The sequence below is a fragment of the Chiloscyllium plagiosum genome, unplaced genomic scaffold (assembly GCF_037043375.1).
Source record: "Chiloscyllium plagiosum isolate Xiang-an unplaced genomic scaffold, Cpla_swu_hap1 HiC_scaffold_7, whole genome shotgun sequence".
Classification (NCBI taxonomy): Eukaryota; Metazoa; Chordata; class Chondrichthyes; order Orectolobiformes; family Hemiscylliidae; genus Chiloscyllium; species Chiloscyllium plagiosum.
In genome coordinates, this window is record NW_028270145.1 from 70,030,174 (window position 1) to 70,050,203 (window position 20,030).

Consider the following 20,030-nt stretch of genomic DNA (forward strand, 5'->3'; position numbering starts at 1 on the left):
CCACACACTAACCATTCTCTGAGGAAAAAAGTTTGCCCTTCACGACTGTTTTAAATCTTTCTCCTCTCACCTTACAAATATGCCTCCTAGTTTTGAATTGCCCCACCTTCGGGGAAAAAACCCTTGTCATTTACCTTATCTATGCCCCTCATAATTTTATAAACCTCAATTAGGTCACCCCTCAAGCTCCTATGCTCCAGTCAAACAAGTCCCTGCCTGTTTTATAATTCTAACCCTCTATTACTGGTAACATCCTGGTGAATCTTCTTTGAACCCTTTCCAGTTTAATAATAATCCTTCCTATATAAGGGTGACCAAAACTGCACACGATACTCCAGAAGAGATCTCACATGATGTGTGACTCGAGTTGAGTTATACAAATATCCGAAAAGTGCATGATTTTAAATGATTGCTTTAGACAATACAAGTGGATTTTCCAATACGGTCAAAGTACCAGCATATCCCACAAAAATTATGGTAATTCTTGAGATTAACTCTCCAAATAACAGGATTTCTATATTGTTAGTATAACAGATGTTGCAACTAGCTCTTTAAGGATTAAGGCCATGTAACTTTGGCAACTAGTTACAAAAACAATCAAATTTTTTTGTGCAAGAATTTTCTAAGCACTGTAAACAGATAGTGATAAATGGAATATGGGGAGATATCGTAACAGTTCCTTCACTGTCCCTGCATCAAAAAAAAAATCACATAATCCCCTACGGTATGATATTTTGCATGTACCTATGGCAGTTCATCACCATTTTCTTCAGGGAAACGAGGAACGGGCAATAAATGCTGACCCAGCCAAAACCGCAATGACATTTTAATTAATTATCATTCAGGAGAAACTTTGCAAGTAATTCATGTTATCAACTGCTTGGACTTTGTAACTCAAATTTCTCTAAGGACAAGGCCTATAATAAATGCATGCGGACATTGGCTTGTCATGAAATAAAAGTTTGAATTGAGCAGGAAGATTAAACAGGTCCACAGGGGAAGGTATGCTATTGCCTGTCTGGTATTTTCAATCACCAAGCCGTAGTTATTGATTTAAGAGTTAAAATGACCATTAAAAAAAAATTGCATTTTGTGTAGGTTACTGTCTGATACTAAAAGAAAAAGCTGGCCCTTCAAGATGCACTGGAAAGGGATCATGAAACAAGCTGGACAAGTTAACAAAAAATGTAAAATTTGCAGATTTGTGACCATACTAAAAGACTACTTTCAAGTCTCATCATTACAGAAACCACTGAGAAATGTAAAGCTTCACCACAAGTAGTTCACATTAGCATGGGTTTTATGCAGTGACCACGAGTACAGGTAAAACTACATGACCATTTCACTCCATTTTTAAATAACAGATCCACATAATATTAATCTTCGTTAATAAATGTATTGACAAAAATAATGAGACATGCTGTTAAAAGTTATGATCCTGGACTAAAACACCTAGTTTTTACAATCTGGCTCGGGACAAAAACGTTTTTAAAAAAACCCTGTTCTGAAGGTGGCTCACTGGACCTGAAACAATAACTCTTTCTCCCCACATATGCTGCCAGAGCAGTGCTGCCAGAGCAATGGCATTTTTCCAGCAATTTTTGATTTTGTTTCTTTTTTAAAAATATTGACGAAAAGGGAGAGATACTATTTATTTTCTGAGATAATAAAACCATAAATTCAAAGGTTTTGAACAAACAATAACCTTTAATTTACAAAATTAGAACAGTAACACAATCTACAATTATTTGTTCTGCTTATATTCTAACATCCAGAGTTAACAAGAGGTAAGTGGGCGGCACGGTGGCACAGTGGTTAGCACTGCTGCCTCGCAGTGCCAGAGACCCGGGTTCAATTCCCGCCTCAGGCGACTGACTGTGTGGAGTTTGCACGTTCTCCCCGTGTCTGCGTGGGTTTCCTCCGGGGGCTCCGGTTTCCTCCCACAGTCCAAAGATGTGCAAGTCAGGTGAATTGGCCATGCTAAATTGCCCGTAGTGTTAGGTAAAGGGATAAATGTAGGGGTATGGGTGGGTTACGCTTCGGCGGGTCGGTGTGGACTTGTTGGGCCGAAGGGCCTGTTTCCACACTGTAAGTAATCTAATCTAAAAAAAAAAAATGGGTAGCAGATAAACTGTGGTAGAATGCCCACAGGCTATATAAAAATAGCAGAAATGGTCAAGTACTGAACCCAACAATGTCTCAGTCATCCCCCAGACTTTAGTACAATGTGGAACATCAATTCCCATTAAAAAAACTTACAAGAAATTCCAATCTTTCTCTTTTGAATTCATAGCCTTGAAAGTCTCTCACCAACTACCAATGATTGCTTGTATTTTGGTATTTCATCTTCCTTGCCATGGTCTATGGACCCTTGATTCTTGAAACTACACTCCAACAATTACTCACAAACATGGCTCCAGCTTTACCAAACAAGTATTTGTTCTTCACTTGTCTGTGTTACCTGCACATCCACCAATATCATTTATTGTATCCGTTGCTCCCGATACGGTCTCCACCACATTGGGGAGACTGGACGCCTCTTGCAGAGCGCTTTAGGGAACATCTCTGGGACACCCGCACCAATCAACCACACCGCCCTGTGGCCCAACATTTCAACTCCCCCTCCTACTCTGCTGAGGACATGGAGGTCCTGCTTCCTTCACCACCACTGCCTCACCACCCGACGCCTGGAGGAAGAACGTCCCATCTTCCGCCTCAGAACACTTCAACCCCAGGGCATCAATGTGGACTTCAACAGTTTCCTCATTTCCCCTTCCCCCACCTCACCCCAGTTCCAAACTTCCAGCTCAGCACTGTCCCCATAACTTGTCCTACCTGCCTATCTTCTTTTCCACCTATCCACTCCACCCTCCTCCCTGACCTATCACCTTCATCCTCTCCCCTACTCACCTATTGTACTCTATGCTACTTTCTCCCCACCCCCACCATCCTCTCATTTATCTCTCCACCCTTCAGGCACTCTGCCTGTATTCCTGATGAAGGGCTTTTGCCCGAAACGCTGATTTTACTGCTCCTCAGATGCTGCCTGAACTGCTGTGCTCTTCCAGCACCTCTAATCCAGAATGTGTTCTAATCTTGCTCAACTACATAGAACAAATAGTCCTTGTGAGCATTCTTCACCCTTACTCTTAGACGCAAGGAACTATTAAAGCATATGGCTTTCTCCAAGTCCCAACCATTCCCTACACTCTTAGTGAGAGTTAACCCCAGCACTTAGCAGTACTACCTGGCACATTCTGCCACGTCACAATGGCTTATAGCCTGCTACAGCATTTTCAGGACAGAGCCTGTTCTCCCTAGTCTGATTAACCACCCATTCATCACAAACTTATTGGGCTTCCTCCAAATTGCTGAAAATTGACTGTTCAGCAACTACAAACCCCTCAAAGTAACCTATTGAAATCCTAGTAACAAGGCCCATGCCTGTTCCTAGCCATTACTGAATGCAATTAATATTTGGGAACAGTCAAATGTAGCAACCCTCAGAACTGCCTGTTCCCTGAATGTTACGATATTCATAGATTAATTCTTGCACAGCACAAAATTGATGCAAAAAGATACATTCAACTCCAAGTTTTATACTCATTGGAATAGAATGGAGACAATATCAAAATTCAAAGACAGAAACAAATGTATATTACATTTGAGAAAAGGTGATTTGTTGGCAGGTAGACATTCTTGTGTTGCAATTAATTCTAATGATTTATTATTTTTGGCTTTTTTTCATAACTTTGGTTGAGACATGAACCGGGTACCAACTATTGGTGGTCTTGGATGTATTGCCTGATAAGGGAGTGGAAACAAATTCAGCAGTAACTATTAAAAGGGAATTGGATTGTTACTTGAAGAGAAAAATGTACAGGGTGATGGGGAAACTGCAGGTGTCAGAGACTAATTGGTCAGCTCGACCATAGATATGATGGGCTAAGTGGTCTCCTATTCCTGTATCATTCTATGATCTATCACTTAATTCATTAATTTGCATAAAAGAGGCAAATTTCAAGTTCAATGTTGTGAATATATCAAAAGGAGCCATGGTGAATTTGATTTATTTACATTCTGAATGTAATCCTTGCATCCCAAATATCAACTGGACTGCTTCTGATTTTCAGAACACTACATAAATATGAAAATCACTGATATTGTTGTAAATAATCTACCAGAGCAAAGTCCGTTCCATAATGCATCCCTGCATACAGAGGTACAGCACGGAAACAGGCCCTTCTGTCCAACTCGCCCATGCCGACCAGATATCCTAACCTAGTCTGGTCCCATTTGCCAGCACTTGGCCCATATCCCTCCTATTCCTATATCCGTCCAGATGCCTTTTAAATGTTGTAACTTCACCAGTCTCCACCACTTCCTCTGGTAGCTCATTCCATACACACACCACCCTGTGTAAAAAAGTCGCTCCTTAAGTCCCTTTTATATCTTTACCGTCTCACCCTAAACCTCAAGTTCTGGACTCCCCCACCTCAGGGAAAAGACCTTGTGTATTTACTCTATCCATGCCGCTCAAAATTTTGTAAAACTCTACGAGGTCACCCCTCAGTCTCCGAAGCTCCAAGAAAAACAGCCCCAGTCAACTCAGCCTGTACCTATAGGACAAACCCTCCACCCTGGCAACATCCTTCTGAACCTTTTCTGAACCCTTTCAAGTTTCACAACATTGTTCCGATAGGAAGGAGACCAGAATTGCACGCAATATTCCAACAGTGGCCTAACCAATGTCCTTACCACTAAAATGTATTAGTCCTGCTCTGGTCTGCCTTTCCAAAATGCAGCACCTCGCATTTATCTAAATTAAACTCCATCTGCCACTCCTCAGCCCATTGGCCCATCTGATCAAGATCCTGTTAGACTCGAAGTTAACCTTCTTCGCTGTCCACTACACCTCCAGTTTTGGTGCCATCTGCAAACTTATTAACGATAACCATGTTCACATCCAAATCATTTATATAAAATGATGAAAAGCAGTGGACCCAGCACCGATCCTTGTGGTACACCACTGGTCACAGACCTCCAGTCTGTAAAGCAACCTTCCACCACTATCCTCTGACCTTCTGCCTTCGAGCCAGTTCTGTATCCAAATGGCTAGTTCGCCCAGTATTCCATGTGATTCAATAGCAAACCTTTACCAGGCATTAACACTGAAAAATAAGTATCCAACCTCTGACGAAAATGGAATTGAATACTGTAAAGTTAGTGAATTTCCCTGCTCACTAAACAATTTGGTCTGAAAAATGATAAACTGCTGCATGGTGTGGACTTTTTTTTCCCCCAAGGTTAGAAGTTGAGGCAGGATTCTGTCAGCACTGCAAATGCACTTGGAAAGGTAGAAACAAGAAAAGAAAGATTCCCGGAGCCGGGGCAATTACCACCTTGCAGTGATTGGACCAAATTAACTTCTTTTATAGAAATTTTACTTCAAATTTCCACAGAATTTCACTATACCACCACAACCTCATATTTATATGTTCTAAAGAACAAAGAAAATTTACAGTCCAGGAACAGGCTCTTCAACGCTCCAAGCCTGAGCCGATCCAAATGTACTGTCTAAATCTGTCAGTTAATTGTTAAGCATTTGTATCCCTCTGCTCCCCAACCACACATGCATCTGCCCAGACGCACCTTAAATGAACCTACCGCGCCTGCCTCTATCACCTCTGCTGGCAACGCGTTCCAGATACCCACCACCATCTGTGTGAAGTACTTGCCACGTGTATCCCCCTTAAACTTTCCACCTCTCACCTTGAAAGCATGACCTCGCATTATGGAATCCTTCACCCTGGGGAAAAAGCTGGTCTCTGTCCACCTTGTCTATAGCCGTCATGATTTTGTAAACCTCAAGCAGATCCCCCTCAATCTCCTTTTTTCTAATGAAAATAAACCTAACCTAATGAACCTCTCCTTATAGCTAGCACCTTCCATACCAGGCAACATTATCGTAAACCTTCTCTGCACCCTCTCCAAAGTGTCTACATCCTTTTGGTAATGTGGCAACCAGAACTGTACACAGTATTCCAAATGCAGCCGAACCAACGTCCTGGACAATTTTAACATGATGTGTTCTTATACTGAACACCCCTTCCAATGAAGGCAAGCATACTATATCTTGACCACTCTATCCACCTGTGCAGCAACCTTCAGGGTACAATGGACCTGCACTCCCTGATCTTTTTGCCCATCAACCTTTCCCAAGGCTCTTCCATTCATTGTATAATTTGCTCTAGAATTAGTCTTGCCTCAATGCATCACCTCACGTGTCTGGATTGACATCCATTTGCTACATTTTTGACCAACTCTCCACTCTATCTATATCCTCCTGTATTCTTTGACAGTCCCTTATGCTTTCTGCTACTCCACCAATCTTCGTGTCATCTGCAAACAGGGATCCCCTGTGGTCGTTCCCCTCAACAATAAGTATACCGCTTTGGATACTGTTGGGGGGGGACGGCCTAGCAGGGGTAAGCTGCAGTGACCGGGTCTCAGGCACAAGGTCCGGCTCTGAGGCTCAGAAGGGAAAGGGGGAAAAGAGGAGAGCGCTAGTTATAGGAGACTCTTTAGTTAGAGGGACGGACAGGCAGTTCTGTGGACATGGGGTGAGACTCTCGGATGGTTTGTTGCCTCCTGGGTGCCAGGGTCCGAGACGTCTCAGACCGTGTCTTCAGAATCCTTAAGGGGGAGGGTGTGCAGCCAGAAGTCGTGGTGCATGTTGGCACCAACGACATAAGTAGGAAGAGGGGTGGGGAGGTCATCCAGGAGCTCAGGGAGTTAGGCTGGAAGCTAAAAGCTAGGACAGACAGAGTCGCCATCTCTGGGTTGTTGCCGGTGCCACGTGACAGTGAGGCAAGGAATAGGGAGAGAGTGCAGTTGAACACGTGGCTGCAAGGATGGTGTAGGAGGGAGGGCTTTAGGTATTTGGACAATTGGACTGCATTCTGGGGAAGGTGGGACCTGTACAAGCAGGATGGGTTGCACCTGAACCAGAAGGGCACCAATATCCTGGGAGGTAGGTTTGCTAGCACTCTTCGGAGGGGTTTAAACTAATTTGGCAGGGGGATGGGATCCGGACTTGTCGCCCAGCAAGTAGGCTAGCTGTTTGTCAGGATGTCCAAGAATGTAGGGAGGCTGTGGAGAAGGTAGCACTGACAGGGAGTACTTGCGGACACAGATCGGTTCAATGCAAGGAGTATCAGAAATAAGGTGGGTGAACTTAAGGCATGGATCGGTACCTGGGACTACGATGTTGTGGCCATCACGGAAACGTGGATAGAAGAGGGACAGAAATGGTTGTTGGAGGTTCCTGGTTACAGATGTTTCAGTAAGATTAGGGATGGTGGTAAAAAAGGAGGGGGGTGGCGTTGCTAATTAGAAATGGTATAACGGCTGCAGAAAGGCAGTTTGAGGGGGATCTGCCTTTGGAGGTAGTATGGGCTGAAGTCAGAAATAGGAAAGGTGCAGTCACCTTGTTGGGTATTTACTATAGGCCCCCCAATAGCAGCAAAGATGTGGAGAAACAGATTGGGAAACAGATTTTGGAAAGGTGCAGAAGCCACAGGGTAGTAGTCATGGGTGATTTCAACTTCCCAAACATTGATTGGAAGCTCTTTAGATCAAGTAGATTGGATGGGGCTGTGTTTGTGCAGTGTGTACAGGAAGCTTTTCTAACTCAGTATGTAGATTGCCCGACCAGAGGGGAGGCCATATTGGATTTGGTACTTGGTAACGAACCGGGACAAGTGATGGGCTTGTTAGTGGGTGAACATTTTGGTGATGGTGACCACAATTCTGTGACTTTCACCTTGGTTATGGAGAGAGATAGGTGCGTGCAACAGGGTAGGTTTTACAATTGGGAGAAGGGTAAATACGATGCTGGAAGACAGGATCTGAGGAGCATAAGTTGGGAGCATAGGCTGTCAGGGAAGGATGTCGTGGAAATGTTGAACTTATTCAAGGAACAGATACGACGTGTCCTTGATATGTATGTACCTGTCAGGCAGGAAAGAGATGGTCATGTGAGGGAACCTTGGTTGACGAGGGAGGTTGAATGTCTTGTAAAGAGGAAGAAGGGGGCTTACATAAGGTTGAGGAAACAAGGTTCAGACAGAGCATTGGAGGGATACAGGATTGCCAGAAGGAAGCTGAAGAAAGGGATTAGGAGAGCTAAGAGAGGGCATGAAAAATCTTTGGCGCATAGGATCAAGGATAACCCCAAGGCATTTTATGCGTATGTGAGAAACATGAGAATGATGAGAACGAGGGTCGGTCCGATCAAGGACAGTAGTGGGAGACTGTGTATTGAGTCGGAAGAGATAAGTGAGGTCTTGAATGAGTACTTTTCTTCAGTATTTACAAACAAGAGGGACCATATTGTTGAAGAGGAGAGTGTGAAATGGACTGGTAAGCTAGAGGAGATACTTGTTAGGAAGGAAGATGTGTTGGACATTTTGAATAACTTTAGGATAGACAAGTCCCCCGGGCCTGACGGGATATATCCTAGGATTATGTGGGAAGCAAGAGAGGAAATTGCAGAGCCGTTGGCAATGATCTTTTCGTCTTCACTGTCAACAGGGGTGGTACCAGGGGACTGGAGAGTGGCGAATGTTGTGCCCCTGTTCAAAAAAGGGAATAGGGAGTTGTGGATAGTGAGGAGGGCTGTTGTCGGCTGCAAAGGAACTTGGATATGATGCAGAGCTGGGCTGAGGAGTGGCAGATGGAGTTCAACCCTGCCAAGTGTGAGGTTGTCCATTTTGGAAGGACAAATAAGAATGCAGAATACAGGGTTAACGGTAGGGTTCTTAGTAAGGTGGAGGAGCAGAGGGATCTTGGGGTCTATGTTCATAGATCTTTGAAAGTTGCCACTCAGGTGGATAGAGCTTGTAAGAAGGCCTATGGTGTATTAGCGTTCATTAGCAGAGGGATTGAATTCAAGAGTCGTGAAGTGATGTTACAGCTGTACAGGACTTTGGTTAGGCCATATTTGGAGTACGGTGTGCAGTTCTGGTCGCCTCACTTTAGGAAAGATGTGGAAGCTTTGGAGAGGGTGCAGAGAAGATTTACCAGGATGTTGCCTCGAATGGAGAGTAGGTCGTACGAGGATAGGTTGAGCATGCTCGGCCTTTTCTCCTTGGAACGGAGAAGGATGAGGGGTGACTTGGTAGGAGGTGTATAAGATGACCAGGGGAATAGATAGAGTAGACAATCAGAAACTTTTTCCTCGGGTACAACAGAGTGTTACAAGGGGACATAAATTTAAGGTGAAGGGTGGAAGGTATAGGGGAGATGTCAGGGGTAGGTTCTTTACCCAGAGAGTGGTGGGGGCATGAAATGCGCTGCCTGTGGGAGTGGCAGAGTCAGAATCATTGGCGAACTTTAAGCGGCAATTGGATAGGTACATGGATGGGTGCTTAAGCTAGGACAAATATTCGGCACAACATCGTGGGCCGAAGGGCCTGTTCTGTGCTGTATTGTTCTATGTTCTATGTTCTAGTCTACGATGGGGAATCTTATCAAACGCTTCACTAAAATCCATGTATATGACATCAACATTCTTCCTTCATAGATCAACTTTGCCAAATAGATTCATAGAAATGTACAGCATGGCAAGAGACCCTTCAGTCCAACCTGTCTATGCCAACCAGATATCCCAACTCAATCTAGTCCCACCTGCCAGCATCTGGCCCATATCCCTCCAAACCCTTCCTATTCATACACCTATCCAAATGCCTTTTAAATGTTGCAATTGTACCAGCCTCCACCACTTCCTCTGGCAGCTCATTCCATACACGTACCACCCTCTGTGTGAAAACATTGCCCTGTAGGTCTCTTTCCCCTCTCACCCTAAACCTATGCCCTCTAGTTCTGGACTCCCCGATCCCAGGGAAAAGACTTTGCCTATTTATCCTATCCATTAGATTACTTACTTACAGTGTGGAAACAAGCCCTTCGGCCCAACAAGTCCACACCGACCCGCCGAAGCGTAACCCACCTTCACCTAACACTACTGGCAATTTAGCATGGCCAATTCACCTAACCTGCACATTTTTATTTGGATTGTGGGAGGAAACCGGAGCACCCGGAGGAAACCCACGCAGACACTGGGAGAGTGTGCAAACTCCACACAGAGAGTCGCCTGAGGCAGGAAATGAACCCGGGTCTCTGGCGCTGTGAGGCAGCAGTGCTAACCACTGTACCACCGTGCCACCTAAAACGAGGTGGCTGCAGCCACAACGCAGAGTGCTAACCACTATATGATCACGGCACCCCACAGACGAGCACTATTGGTAGCGGATACAGGTATTCCATGCTCCTCATAATTTTGTAAACCTCTATAAGGTCACCCCTCAGCCTCCAACGCTCCAAGGGAAACAACCCCAGCCTGTTCAGCCTCTCTCTATAGCTCAAATCCTCCAACCCTGGTAACATCCTTGTAAATCTTTTCTGAACCCTTTTCAAGTTTCACAACATCTTTCCGATAAGAAGGAGACCAGAACTGCACACAATATTCCAACAGTGGCCTAACCATTGTCCTGTACAGCCGCAACATGACCTCCCAACTCCTGTACTGAAAACATGTTGCTGGAAAAGCACAGCAGGTCAGGCAGCATCCAAGGAACAGGAGAATCGACGTTTCGGGCATAAGCCCGAAGTGTGGACACACTTTCCTCATTCCTGAAGAAGGGCTTATGCCCGAAACGTCGATTCTCCTGTTCCTTGGATGCTGCCTGACCTGCTGCGATTTTCCAGCAACACATTTTCAGCTCTGATCTCCAGCATCTGCAGTCCTCACTTTCTCCTCCCAACTCCTGTACTCAACACTCTGACCAATAAAGGAAAGCATTCCAAACACCTTCTTCACTATGAACCTGCACTCCAAGGTCTCTTTGTTCAGGAACACTCCCTAGGACTTTACCATTAAGTGTATAAGTTGTTCAAAGAGTGTTATTAAGTTGGTAAGACATGACCTTCCCTGCACAAAACCGTGCTGCCTATCACTGATAAGCCCATTTTCTTCCAAATGTAAAAAGATCCTCTCTCACAGTTTCCTCTCCAGCAACTTCCCTACCACTGATGCCAGGCTCACCAGTCTATAATTAAGTGGATTGTCCCTGCTGCCCTTCTTAAACAAAGGGACAATATTGGCAATTTTCCAGTCCTCTGGGATCTCACCTGTGTTCAAGTATGTTGCAAAGATATCTGTTAATATCCCAGCTATTTCCTCTTTTGCTTCCTTCAGTCACCTGGGACAGATCCCATCTGGACCTGGGAACTTGGCACCTTAATGAGTTTTAGAATACCCAACACTACCTCCCTCCTTCTGCCATCTTGACCTAGAGTAATCAAACATCTATCCCTAACTACAACATCTCTCATGTCTTTTTCCTCAGTGAATACCAATACAAAGTATTCATTAAGAATCTCACCCATTTTCTCTGACTCCATGCATAACCTCCTCCTTTGTCCCTGAGTGGGCCAACCCTTTCCCTAATTACCCTCTTGCTCCTTTATTGAATAAAAGGCTTTGTGATTTTCCTTAACCCTGTTTATTAAAGATATTTCATGACCCCTTTTAGCCTTCTTAATTCCTCGTTTCGGATTGGTCCTACTTTCCTGATATTCTCCCAAAGCTTCATCTGTTTTCAGTCATCTAGACCTTACATATGCTTCCTTTCTCCTCTTAGCTAGCCTCACAATTTCACTAGTCATTCATGGTTCCATAATCTTGCAATTTTTATCCCTCATTTTCACAGGGACATGTCAGTCCTGCATTCTAATCAACCTTTCTTTAAAAGCCTCCCACATATCAAATGTGGATTTATCCTCAAACAGCTGCTCCCAATCCACATTCCCCAACTCCTGCCAAATTTTGCTATAGTTGGCCTTCCCCAAATTTAGCACTCTTCTTTGAGGACCACTCTCGTCTTTGTCCATGAGTATTCTAAAACTTATGGAATTGTGATCACTATTCCCAAAGTAATATCCTACTGAAACTTTAACCACCTAGCCGGGCTCATTCCCCAGCACCAGGTCCAGTCTGGCCCTGTCCAGAGTTGGACTATTTACGGTTTGCTCTGTAAAACCCTCCTGGATGTTCCTTACAAATTCTGCTCCATCTAAACCTCTAACACTAAGTGAATCCCAGTCAATGTTGGGAAAATTAAAACTTCCCATATCCACCATTCTGTTGCTCCTACATCTTTCCATAATCAGTCTATATATTTGTACCTCTATCCCACACTCGCTGTTGGGAGGCCTGAAGTACAGCCTCAACATTGTTACTGCACTCTTCCTATTTTTGAGCTCTGTCCATATTGCCTCACTGCTCGAGTCCTCCATAGTGTTCTCCTTCAGCCCTGCGGGGATATCCTTTCTGACCAGTAATGCAACTCCTCCACCCCTTTTACCTCCCTCTCTATCCCACAGGAAGCATCTATATCCTGGGATATTTAGTTGCCAATCTTGCTCTTCCCTCAACCAAGTCTCAATAATAGCAATAACATCATACTCCATCATAACATCAAAGTAAGAAGGTTTCTATAATTGGTGATTGGGTTGGATGCTTCAACCCCAATGATTGTCAAACTAAAGAAAAAGAAACTATCCTCAAGGGTCAGTGATTAAATCAGCAATTTCCTACAGCCTAATATATGTTTTCAATAAATAATCTGCAACTTCAGCTTCTAGACGTAAGCAAAAATGTTGCAGGTAACATATTACTTTAAGATGGACGCACAAATGGACAGACCAGAGATATTTACAGATATCACTGAAAAAAAGACCGAAAGTGGAGGTGGTATTAATAACACATGACATTTCAACATTGTAAATAATAACATAGGGCAATATTTAATGCTCCCCAAAACTGAGTGGAGAGTTGTGAACAATGAGTCCTCCAAGCTTAGAGAGGAGATTCAGTTGCCTTTCTGGCTCCCCTAATTAAATCTGATGGAAAAGGTTAAGGTCAGCGTTTGCACCTGAAGGCCAATAATGACTCTCAAATAGTCACTATATGTGGGTGGTGGGCTCAAGATACACCACATAAGCATTTGCGTGCCTGTGTATCTGTGTCCTTCCTTCAAGCATTATGTGGTCACTAGGGAGTGAATCTGGTGGTTACATACAAAGGAAAGTACCCAAACCCTTTACAAAAGTCCTTGCTTCCACTCTTGTGTGGACTTCCCAGACCAACCCCACCAACTCTGTCCCACACCTCCAAAAACTATCTTCAGAATCAGGCCACTTGCACTGTCAAATTGTCATCACCCTTGATGGTGTTGCCATTATTCAAGAGTGGCCTGCTTCTGTTTGCATCTGTCAGAGGTAGGCACCTGTTCTATACCAGGCAGAAGTGGGTACTGCAGATGCTGGAGATTAGAGTCAAGATTAGAGTGGTGCTGGAAACGCACAGCAGGTCAAGCAGCATCAGAGGAGCAGGAAAATCAATGTTTCAGGCAAAAGCCTTTCATCTGGAATGAAGAACTCATTCCTGATGTAGGGCTTTTGCCTGAAACATCGATTTTCCTGCTCTTCGGATGCTGCCTGACCTGCTGTGCCTTTCCAGCACCACTCTAACCTGTTCTATACCATCAAGTATCATGAGAGGTTGCCCTGGAGCTGGGAAAGTTGAGACAGTCTGGAAAATCGAGACAGTCTGAAAATCAAAAGAGGGTTCTTAGAAAAGGCTAAGCTGCAATCTCTAGCTCACCAGTTTGTGAACGTGACGATTAAATTTCACCCATAGACTACTAAAATAAGGAAGTTATACTAAATCATCAGCTAGGCTGGAACACTGTCCATAGCGACATTATATCTTAGGAACAATCTTAAAGTCCAATAAGTGATATATGAGGATAACAAAAACACAGACACATAGGTTATTTCTTTTCTGTCGTGAGTTATGAATTGGAATGCATGTCAGAAACAGCTGAGAAAATTCATATGAATTTTCAAAAGAAAGCTGGATACTTTAAGCAGAGTTTTGGAAAATTGACTAATTGGATAGCTGTGTCAAAGAGCTGACACAGGCATGATGGGCCTTTTCTATGTTATATTGTTCTATAATTCTATGAATAATACCCCTAAGGATATGCTCCACATGTAAAAGGCACAGAGGTTTAAGTCTTGCTACTGGATTACTATATGGAGAAAGTGGAGATACAACTGGAAAGAATACATGGAAAAATAAATTACTGGTATCTCTCATGGTACCTTTCCTCATAAAATTTGCCTTGTAAGCCTGATTACTCTAAAGTTGTAGGAGTGGAATGAAAGAGGCACTTTCATGAAGCCAGTGGGTGCAGCTGCTCTATACCAAGGAGAAAAGGTTTATTTTACAAACCACATTATAGCTTGCAATATTCTATTAGCTCAATGAAATAGATTTTGAGGAACATGGAAATGGTTCAAGTAAAATGAAGTAAAATAGGACAATCACCTGATGAAGGAGTGTCGCTCCGAAAGCTAGTGTGCTTCCAATTAAACCTGTTGGACTATAACCTGGTGTGGTGTGATTTTTAACTGAAGTAAAATATTTTCAGAATTTCAACCAATTTTCATGCATTTCTATTTTCTTCAGGCAAGCAGCATCAATCTGTTACCTCAAGTGGCTAGAATGTAGAGACACAATGTATTATTATTGTGGTGATGTTAATCCTTTCTAGGTATGCATATGGATGTGTCATACAGAGATAAAACAATGCCTTGCCAATGATGTCACATTCCATGATCAAATAAAAACTAATGCACTTTAAATACACACATCTTCTAAAAATCGCTCTCCAGCACTGATGATACACAAGTGACAAGTCAACGAGCTGAATCTACATAAAAGAAAATAGGTTATAACCTTAGTTGAGTAGAAATGGGTAGGTAACATTACAATCAATTGTTCCTGGTAGTTATTGACTTGATTTTCTCAACAAGAATGATAACATATGATTTGTCCAATTCAGCCTATATTCTCTCCATTAATTTAGGGACTACTAGTTTTTGCACATGGGAAGCTCATCGCACCGTAAGGGTTAGTGTTATCAAAGACAATATCATCACTCTGATAACACATACAAGGTAACTGATTACGTTTAAGAAAAAGCCAAGCCTACTTCCCCAAGAGATCCCTGCACAGACACGGTGACAAGATGCTGAACATCCATTCATCATGATCCTCTGAGGAATTATCATGTACCTCAGTAGATGTAGACATTACACAAAAGACCAGCTGATCCCACCTATGAAATATGGAGATGAATATGGAGATCAATTACTCTAACATCTTGGGAGGCTGACAAAATAGAATCTTTTTGGATAATGAAATTGAGATTATCATAAGTATTTTCACTGAAGATAAACCAGCAGGGAGAAATTAGGTTGTAGTGTTAGAGGTGTTGTAAAAAACATCTGATTATGTAAAATGAGAGACTTGTGTAGAATTTGATTGATTGATTTATTGTTGTCACATACCAAGATAGAATGAAGAGTGTTGTTTTGCGTGCTATGCAGGCAGATCATACCATACAAAAGTGCATCAGGGTAGCAGAACAGAGTGCATAATACACAGTATTACAGCTGCAGAGAAAGCGTGGAAAGAGATAATTGATTTAACACTGGAGAGGCCCATTCAAAAGTTTGATAATAGCAGGGAATAAGCTGTTCTTGAACCTGTTCATATTCAAACTTGTATAAGACCATAAGACATAGGAGCGGAAGTAAGGCCATTCGGCCCATCGAGTCCATTCTGCCATTCAATCATGGCTGATGGGCATTTCAACTCCACTTACCCGCATTCTCCCCGTAGCCCTTAATTCCTTGTGATATCAAGAATTTATCAATTTCTGCCTTGAAGACATTTAGCGTCCCATCCTCCACTGCACTCTGTGGCAATGAATTCCACAGGCCCACCACTCTCTGGCTGAAGAAATGTCTCCGCATTTCTGTTCTGAATTTACCCCCTCTAATTCGAAGGCTGTGTCCACGGGTCCTAGTCTCCTCGCCTAATGGAAACAATTTCCTAGCGTCCACCCTCTCCAAGCCATGTATTATCTTGTAAGTTTCTATTAGATTTCCCCTTAATCTTCTAAACTCCAATGAATAGAATCCCAGGATCCTCAGCCGTTCCTCGTACGTTAGACCTACCATTCCAGGAATCATCCGTGTGAATCTCCGCTGGACACGCTCCAGTGCCAGTATGTCCTTCCTGAGGTGTGGGGACCAAAACTGGACACAGTACTCCAAATGGGGCCTAACCAGAGCTTTATAAAGTCTCAGTAGCACAACAGTGCTTTTATATTCCAACCCTCTTGAGATAATTGACAACATTGCATTCGCTTTCTTAATCACAGACTCAACCTGCATGTTTACCTTTAGAGAATCCTCAACTAGCACTCCCAGATCCCTCTGTACTTTGGCTTTACGAATTTTCTCACCATTTAGAAAGTAATCCATGCTTCTATTCTTTTTCCCAAAGTGCAAGACCTCGCATTTGCTCACATTGAATTCCATCAGCCACTTCCTGGACCACTCTCCCAAACTGTCTAGATCCTTCTGCAGCCTCTCCACTTCCTCAGTACTACCTGCCTGTCCAACTAACTTTGTATCGTCGGCAACTTTGCTAGAATGCCCCCAGTCCCTTCATCCAGATCATTAATATATAATGTGAACAGCTGCGGCCCCAACACTGAACCCTGCGGGACACTGCTTATCACCGGCTGCCATTCCGAAAAAGAACCTTTTATCCCAACTCTCTGCCTCCTGTCAGACAGCCAATCCTCTATCCATACCCTAGCTCACCTCGAACACCCATGGGCCCTCACCTTGCTCAGCAGCCTCCCATGCAGCACCTTATCAAATGCCTTTTGGACCACATCCACTGGGTTTCCCCGGTCTAACCTACTTGTCACTTCTTCAAAGAACTCCAACAGGTTTGTCAGGCATGACCTCCCCTTACTAAATCCATGTATATATTCTACCTGACAGAAGAAGGTGGAAGGGAGTTTAACTTGAACTTCAAACACTTCTGTACCTTCAGTATTCAAGGTTTATTTTAACCTTCAATATTTATTTCAGGACCTAGTGTATCACAGAATCATAAAATAAATACAACACTCGAGGGCTGCTGCAGCTTGGCTCTACAAGACACTTTTTCTCAATTTAACAGAAATAAACATTTTGGTCGCAAAACCTTGGATCATGAATGACACTTTAAACACCGCCTACTTCTGAAATATTGGTCATTTTTTAAGTAAATTAGCACTGTTTTCCGCTTAAAGATTTTTTTTTCCAAATTTTGTTTTGGTGGTGTCAACACGTTTCATTTTCTAATATGGGTTTAACGAGAATCACTTATTACACAGTAGTAATTTCTTACCACTAATGAATGACAACACTAATGGAAATAATTACCAGGTGGTGGATTACATAAAACAGAGAATGCAAACAGAAGTTTATCAAAACCCTTATGTTACAAGAGATGTAAGTTACACAAACTGATTTTAATTTCTTAATTTCATTCAAGTCAATAATTGATCCTCTTTTTGTATACCTGAAGAACATACTCAGTAAATAGAAAAACCTTACAGATGTATTATGATACAACACAAAGTAAGGCTAACAATTTTGAACAGCATTATGGAGCACCGATACATCTCACCTACCAGATCAATTTGGGCATTTTGTTTCCATTGGCAACGATTACATCAGAATGTTGAAGGCCTAAGGCTCCTTCCATAGTCTGACAATGGTACTATACTAAGAAAGCAATGTGCATCGAGGAGTTGCTATCCATTTATAAGCTGTTCAACAGACCAACCTTTTACTTAGTGGGTTTTGTTTGGCAAAATTCAAATAAGATGAGCTACTCCAGTAGGAGCATTGCCTAAGTACACTCTATAACTAATTAAAGGAGGTGATAGCATAGCGAGGGACTAGCAATCCAGTGACCTAGGTGAATGGTTTAGGAACACAAATCCAAATCAATTTGAAAGCAATGAATTTCCAGAATTAATAGCTAGCATAATGGTGACTATGTAACCATTGTCAATAGTTGTGAAAAATTGATCTGGAAGGGAAAGCTGTCATCCTCACCTGACCTACCTGTGATTTCAGACCTACAGTAATCTTATTGGTCATCTGAAATGGCCCAAGCAGGTCACTCCGACTGCATGGCAATTAAGAATCAACAGTAAGTGTTGGTCCAATAGGCAACAAATACATCTCACAAGCAAGTATTTAGATAAGCACCAAATCTGGATGAACTGATCAGTCATCTTAAAGTTCGTGGGATCTTATTATGTGCAAATGATTGCTGTATTTGTTAACACAACAACACAGCATTTCAAGGTATATTTTTGTGCATGAATTATTTGACACTACAATAAAAATCCTGATGCTAATTGTTGTTTATTAGCAAAGTTAGGGCTGACCAGGAATCAAAATCAGACTCTCCCTGGGTTTTGAGCCTCCAGTACACCCAGATAAAATACACTGAGTGAATTTCACAGGGAATCTCTTGTACAGTAGATTTGTTCCAGCAATGATTTAGCATCATTTTATACAAAATTGAAGTCTAATGCAATAATTAAAATGATTCTTTGTATTCATTGCACAGCATAAAAATGACAGCTGTTTTTCAGCTCAAGTTTCACATTTCTCAAGTAGAATCTCACTTGTATTGCAGCCTGTCAAAATATCACTGAAAATATGTAATATGTAACAGAATAGATTTGTTACTTATACAAATTGCTAGCTAAAACAAAAAAGTAACTTGCCAGTATTTAGAAACCACAGCAGAATTTTATTTGTATGTGATATTAAAATCTTCAGGAAAAGGTACAAATGAGTTTACAATTAAAATCACTATTGGTTGTAATGACTGTTGCTGTCCTGTAAAGATGTTCTCCTGTAGCCAAGTGTGATTAAACAATTCAAAATTCAGTACTAATTGACAGCAAATTGAATTGATTATAAAATTGTGATCTTGTTGAATAAACAGAAATTCATTCACTATATTTTGTGGTGTACTTCATTAGATTCTGGCTGTTGGTTTATCAAACTCTGATGGAAAAATGGAAAATGGATGGAATTTGGAAAGACATTTGTTTCTCCATCACCCGGAGAAGATGACTTTAAATTATTTTTTATAAAATTCCTTATCATTGTAGCTTAAAAAATAATTGCAGAACAATTCAATCTAACATTTCTTAATATTGAATGGTACCTCAATGCTATGCAAAACAAGATTCTCTTCAGTTGACATATTTTGCGGATTCCTGGCCTGGCATTTGGGTTGCGTACTTCACCTAGGGGAAGAAAAAACAAACATGAACTATTGCATTCAGCATTAAATAGGGCCAGAACATTCTGGAATAACAGGTCCAAGAGTTGACTGGAAACCTGGCCTAGAATGTACAAAAATACCACCAATGCGCATGTTCTGCCAAACATGCACAGACTGGACTGCCAACTCAGTTTAAAATTCAACACTGACCCAGAATTCTACTTTCACAGCTATTTACATGCATAGTGTTGCAACTATATTACCTAATGTTTAAACATATTTTATGTTGCAGACCAAAAGGCCAATATCAATATGAGCAAGTCAAAGAAACCCAATAAAAAAAATCTTTTAAAGAAGTGTAGTTCCAAAATAAAATCCTGTCCGCATTCTTGGATTTTTTTTCCCCTCCATCTCTTATTCCCTGATCTTTTCTAGATGAAGAACTTCAGAAATACTTACACATGCCAACCATGAATGTCATTTTTGTCAATACAAAACAGTTTTTTTTGTTTATGAGCATCCTTTTGATCCATAAAATTCTGCATCTCATCTTAGTTGTGATTATAAGTAATGCTATTTAATATGAAGTTGCATTAAATAGAGATGTAATTAGATTGATTGCTTAATCTAATCTAAATATAACATTTATGAAAGAAAGACCATGGAATCATACCTATCCCTCTATTACAATATTAAGTATACAAGGGGTCTGACTTTTTTGGAGACTGGGGTGCTT

General features: G+C 42.0%; 1 protein-coding gene across 3 annotated transcripts in view; it reads right to left on the reverse strand.

Annotated features, from left to right (window-relative positions):
- csrnp3 (cysteine-serine-rich nuclear protein 3) overlaps positions 1 to 20,030 on the reverse strand; it is a 248,138-nt gene that overhangs the window by 208,158 nt on the left and 19,950 nt on the right. For all 3 annotated transcript variants that reach the window (XM_043693912.2, XM_087989110.1, XM_043693911.2), the window contains exon 2: positions 19,235 to 19,316. The gene's annotated coding sequence lies outside the window, so the exon portion shown is untranslated. The remainder of the gene's footprint in view (positions 1 to 19,234; positions 19,317 to 20,030) is intronic.